Source organism: Arachis hypogaea, chromosome 16 (assembly GCF_003086295.3).
Source record: "Arachis hypogaea cultivar Tifrunner chromosome 16, arahy.Tifrunner.gnm2.J5K5, whole genome shotgun sequence".
In the NCBI taxonomy this organism is placed as follows: domain Eukaryota; kingdom Viridiplantae; phylum Streptophyta; class Magnoliopsida; order Fabales; family Fabaceae; genus Arachis; species Arachis hypogaea.
In genome coordinates this window covers 42,123,002-42,128,923 of record NC_092051.1, presented here as the reverse complement: position 1 = coordinate 42,128,923, position 5,922 = coordinate 42,123,002, and the positions used below count along the sequence as shown (strand labels likewise).

Below are 5,922 nucleotides of genomic sequence, written 5' to 3'. Positions count from 1 at the left end.
AATTCATGGATCATGTTGGATCCAATAGTGATCTTAGGATTTGCTAGAATCTCCCAGCCTCTCTTTTGAATTTGTTTTTGAATCTCCGGGTATTCATCTTCTCCTAATTCGAATATGACCTCAGGGATCACTGGCCTCTTACTCATTATTTTGTGATAATAGTTCTTCATGTTACTTGGTGTAAAATCTGATAGGTTTGAAAACAACTGTTGGGTCATCTTCTTTCTCATTTTTAGGAGCGGTTGATGAGCGGATAATTTATACGCATTTTGGCATTGTTTTTACAAAGTTTTTAGTATGATTTAGCTAGTTTTTAGTATATTTTTTTTAGTTTTTAAATAAAATTCAAATTTCTAGACTTTACTATGATTTTGTGTATTTTTCTGTGATTTCAGGTAATTTCTGACTGAAATTGAGGGACTTGAGCAAAAATCAGATTCAGAGGCTGAAGAAGGACTGCAGATGCTGTTGGATTCTGACCTCCCTGCACTCAAAGTGGATTTTCGGGAGCTCCAGAACTCCAAATGGTGCGCTCTCAATTGCGTTAGAAAGTAGACATCCAGGGCTTTCCAGCAATATATAATAGTTCATACTTTGCCTCAGTTTAGATGACGCAAACTGGCGTCCAACGCCAGTTCCATGTTGCATTCTGGAGTTAAACGCCAGAAACATGTTATAAACTGGCGTTCAACTCCAAGAGAAGCCTCTACACATGTAAAGCTCAATGCTCAGCCCAAGCACACACCAAGTGGACCCCAGAAGTGGATTTCTGCATCATTTACTCATTTCTATAAACCCTAGTAACTAGTTTAGTATAAATAGGACTTTTTACTATTGTATTTACATCTTCAGATCATCTGTGATCAGTTTTATGCTATCTTAGACCTTTATGGGAGCTGGCCATTCGGCCATGCCAGGACCATTATCACTTATGTATTTTCAATGGTAGAGTTTCTACACACCATAGATTAAGGTGTGGAGCTCTGCTGTTCCTCAGGAATTAATGCGAAGTACTATTGTTTTTCTATTCAATTCAAGCTTATTCCTATTCTAAGATGTTCATTCGCACCCAAGAACATGATGAATGTGATGATTATGTGACGCTCATCACCATTCTCACCTATGAACGCGTGCCTGACAACCACTTCTATTCTACATGAAGATGAGATAGAATGAGTATTTCTTAGGTATCTAATACAGGAGACCGAGTCCGAGATATTAGAGTCTTCGTGGTATAAGTTAGAACCCATGGACGGCCATTCTTGAGATCCGCAAAGTCTAAACCTTGTCTGTGGTATTCCGAGTAGGATCTGGGAAGGGATGGCTATGACGAGCTTCAAACTCGCGAGTGCTGGGCGTAGTGACAGACGCAAAAGGATAGTAAATCCTATTCCAATATGATCGAGAATCGACAGATGATTAGCCATGCAGTGACAGCGCATTGGACCATTTTCACAGAGAGGACGGGATGTAGCCATTGACAACGGTGATGCCCAACATAAAGCTTTCCATGGAAAGGAGTATGAAGGATTGGATGAAGACAGCAGGAAAGCAGAGGTTCAGGAGGAACAAAAGCATCTCTATACGCTTATCTGAAATTCTCACCAATGAGTTACATAAGTATCTCTATCTTTATTTTACGTTTTATTTGTCTTTTAATTATTATAACTCTATAACCATTTGAATCCGCCTGACTGAGATTTACAAGGTGACCATAGCTTGCTTCAAGACGACAATCTCCGTGGGATCGACCCTTACTCACGTAAGGTTTATTACTTGGACGACCCAGTGCACTTGCTGGTTAGTTATGCGGAATTGTGACAAAGTGTGATTCACGTTTGAGAGCTCCAAGTTTTTGGCGCCATTGTTGATGATCACAATTTCGTGCACCAAGTTTTTGGCGCCGTTGCTGGGGATTGTTCGAGTTTGGACAACTGACGGTTCATCTTGTTGCTCAGATTAGGTAATTTTATTTTAATTTTAACCTTTTTGTTTTTATTGTTCTTATTTTTGAAAAAATAAAAATAAAAAAAGTAACAAAAAAAATTAAATATTTTCAAAAATATATTTTTCTTCAGAATTTTTAAGAATGAATTCTAGAGTTTCATGAAGCATGTTGAAGCCTGGCTGGCTGTAAAGCCATGTCTAATTCATTTGGACTGGGGCTTCCACCTATCAGCATAGAATGAAGTTGGATGAAGTATCAGCTGTTGTATGCCTGATTTGTATGCTAAATCTTGGCTAGCCATTGGCCATGTCTAGTGTTTTGGACCGGAGCTTTCACTGAAAGCTTGGCTGGCTAGTGAGCCATGTCTAATTCCTAGACTGGAGCTTTAGACTAACATTGCAAGATTCCTGGAATTCCTATTAAAAATTTTGAAATCCTTATTTTGCAAATTCCAATTAATTTTCAAAAAATACCAAAACTTTTAATAAAATCAAAAAAATCAAAAATAATTTGATGTTTCTTGTTTAAGTCTTGTGTCAGTTTTTAAGTTTGGTGTCAATTGCATGTTTATCTCTTTCTTGCATCTTTCGAAAATCCATGCATTGCATTTTTCATGATCTTCAAGATGTTCCTGGTAAGTCTTCTTGTTTGATCTTTAAAATTTCTTGTTTTGTGTCTTTTCTTGTTTTTTTTATATGCATTTTCAATTTGTTAGTGTCCATACATGAAAAATTTTTAAGTTTGGTGTCCTGCATGTTTTTCTTTTCTTAAAAATTTTCAAAAATAAGTTCTTGGTGTTCATCTTGACATTCAAAGTGTTCTTGGTGTTCATCTTGATATTCATAGTGTTCTTGCATGCATCATTTATTTTGATCCAAAATTTTCATGCATTGAGTCTTTTTGATGTTTTTCTCTCTCATCATTAAAATTCAAAAATAAAAAAATATCTTTCCCTTATTTCACTCATAAACTTTTGAATATCTGAGTTGAGTTTTTCAAAAATTTTTAAAATCTAGTTGTTTCTTATGAGTCAAATCAAATTTTCAATTTAAAAAATTTCTATCTTTTTCAAAAATCAAATCTTTTTTTATGATTTTCGAAAATTTTAAATTGATTTTCAAAAATCTTTTTCTTATTTCCATTTCATAATTTCAAAATCTTTACTAACAATTAATGTGATTGATTCAAAAATTTTTCAAGTTGTTACTTGCCTATTAAGAAAGGTTCAATCTTTAAATTTCAAAATCATATATTTTTGTTTCTTGTTAGTCAAGTAATCAACTTTAATTTTCAAAATCAAATCTTTTTAAAGTTCTTTTTCAAATCCTTTTTCAAAATAAGTTTCAATCACATCTTTTTCAAAATTAATTTCAAAATCTTTTCTAACTTATTTTCTAGCTTCTTATCTTTTCAAAATTGATTTTCAAATCTTTTTCAATTAATCTTATCTTTTTGTTTGATTCATATCTTTTTCAAAACTACCTAACTAACTCTCTCTTTCTAATTTTTGAAAATCCCTTCCCTCTTTTTCAAAATTCCTTTTTTATTAACTAATTGTTTTAATTTTTACTTTAATTTAATTTAATTTTTCTTTTTTGTATTTTCGAATTCTAACTTTAAATTTAATTTAAAACAAAAATATTTTTTATTTAATTTATTTAATTTTTGAATTCTCTCATTTCTCATCCCCTTCTGTTTATTTATTCATCTACTAACACCCCTCTTTCACCCAAGAATTCGAACTCACTCCTCTCCCTTGTGTTTGGATGTTTATCTTTTCCTTCCTCCATTATTCTCTTCTTATACTTACATAAGGAATCTCTATACTGTGACATAGAGGATTCTATATTTTCTGTTCTCTTCTTTTTCATATGAGCAGGAACAAGGATAAGAGCATTCTTGTTGAAGCTGATCCTGAACCTGAAAGGACTCTGAAGAGGAAGCTAAGGGAAGCTAAAGCACAACTCTCTGGAGAAAATCTGACAGAAATTTTTGAAAAAGAAGGAGACATGGCCGAAAATAATAACAATGCAAGGAAGATGCTTGGTGACTTTACTGCACCAAATTCCAATTTTCATGGAAGAAGCATCTCAATCTCTACCATTGGAGCAAACAATTTTGAGCTGAAACCTCAATTAGTTTCTCGGATGCAACAGAACTGCAAGTTTCATGGACTTCCATCAGAAGATCCTTTTCAGTTCTTAACTGAATTCTTGCAGATCTGTGACACTGTTAAGACCAATGGAGTTGATCCCAAGGTCTACAGGCTTATGCTTTTCCCATTTACTGTAAGAGACAGAGCTAGAATATGGTTGAATTCTCAACCTAAAGATAGCCTGAACTCTTGGGATAAGCTGGTCACGGCTTTCTTAGCCAAGTTCTTTCCTCCTCAAAAGCTTAGTAAGCATAGAGTGGATGTTCAAACCTTCAAACAAAAAGAAGGTGAATCCCTCTATGAAGCTTGGGAGAGATACAAGGAACTGACCAAAAAGTGTCCTTCTGATATGCTTTCAGAATGGACCATCCTGGATATATTATATGATGGTTTGTCTGAGCTATCAAAGATGTCACTGGACCATTCTGCAGGTGGATCCATTCACCTAAAGAAAACGCCTGCAGAAGCTCAGGAACTCATTGACATGGTTGCAAATAACCAGTTCATGTACACTTCTGAAAGGAATCCTGTGAGTAATGGGACGCCTCAGAGGAAGGGAGTTCTTGAAATTGATACTCTGAATGCCATATTGGCTCAGAACAAAATATTGACTCAGCAAGTCAATATGATCTCTCAGAGTCTGAATGGATTGAAGGAATCATCCAACAATACTATAGAGCCATCTTCTGAAGAAAAAGCTTATGATCCTGAGAACCCTGCAATAGCAGAGGTGAATTACATGGGTGAACCCTATGGAAACACATATAATCCCTCATGGAGAAATCATCCAAATTTCTCATAGAAGGATCAACAAAAGCCTCAACAAGGCTTTAATAATGGTGGAAGAAACAGGTTTAGCAATAGCAAGCCTTTTCCATCATCCACTCAGCAACAGACAGAGAATTCTGAGCAGGATCCATCTAGCTTAGCAAATATAGTCTCTGATCTATCTAAGGCCACTGTAAGTTTCATGAATGAAACAAGGTCCTCCATTAGAAATTTGCAGGCACAAGTGGGCCAGCTGAGTAAAAGAGTCACTGAAACTCCTCCTAGTACTCTCCCAAGCAATACAGAAGAGAATCCAAAAAGAGAGTGTAAGGCCATTACCTTACTTGGTGTGGCCGAACCCAGAGAGGAGGAGGAGGACGTGAATCCCAGTTAGGAAGACCTCCTGGGACGTTCAGTGACCAATAAGGAGTATCCCTTTGAGGAACCAAAGGAATCTGAGGCTCATCTAGAGACCATAGAGATTCCATTGAACCTTCTTCTGCCCTTCATGAGCTCTGATGAGTATTCATCCTCTGAAGAGGATGAAGACATTACTGAAGAGCAAGTTGCTAAGTACCTTGGTGCAAACATGAAGCTGAATGCCAAATTATTTGGTAATGAGACTTGGGAAGATGAACCTCCCTTGCTCACCAATGAACTAAATGTATTGGATAGGCAGAAATTACCTCAAAAGAAACAGGATCCTGGTAAATTCTTAATACCCTGTAACATAGGCACCATAACCTTTGAGAAGGCTCTGTGTGACCTGGGGTCAGGAATAAACTTAATGCCACTCTCTGTAATGGAGAAACTTGGGATCTTTGAGGTGCAAGCTGCCAGAATCTCATTAGAGATGATAGACAACTCAAGAAAATAGGCTTATGGACTAGTAGAGGACGTGCTAGTAAAGGTTGAAGGCCTTTACGTCCCTGCTGATTTCATAATCCTAGACACTGGGAAGGAAGAAGATGAATCTATCATCCTTGGAAGACCCTTCCTAGCCACAGCAAGAGCTGTGATTGATGTGGATAGAGGAGAGTTGGTCCCCCAA

The 5,922-nt window shown here is 36.3% G+C and overlaps 1 non-coding gene across 1 annotated transcript; it reads right to left on the bottom strand.

Moving 5' to 3' along the window:
* Nucleotides 1-4,350: 4,350 nt before the first annotated feature.
* LOC112760097 (small nucleolar RNA R71) lies at nt 4,351-4,458 on the bottom strand. Its single transcript, XR_003180551.1, has one exon. It is a non-coding gene; the product is annotated as a small nucleolar RNA R71 (small nucleolar RNA).
* Between the last annotated feature and the right edge of the window lie 1,464 nt (nt 4,459-5,922).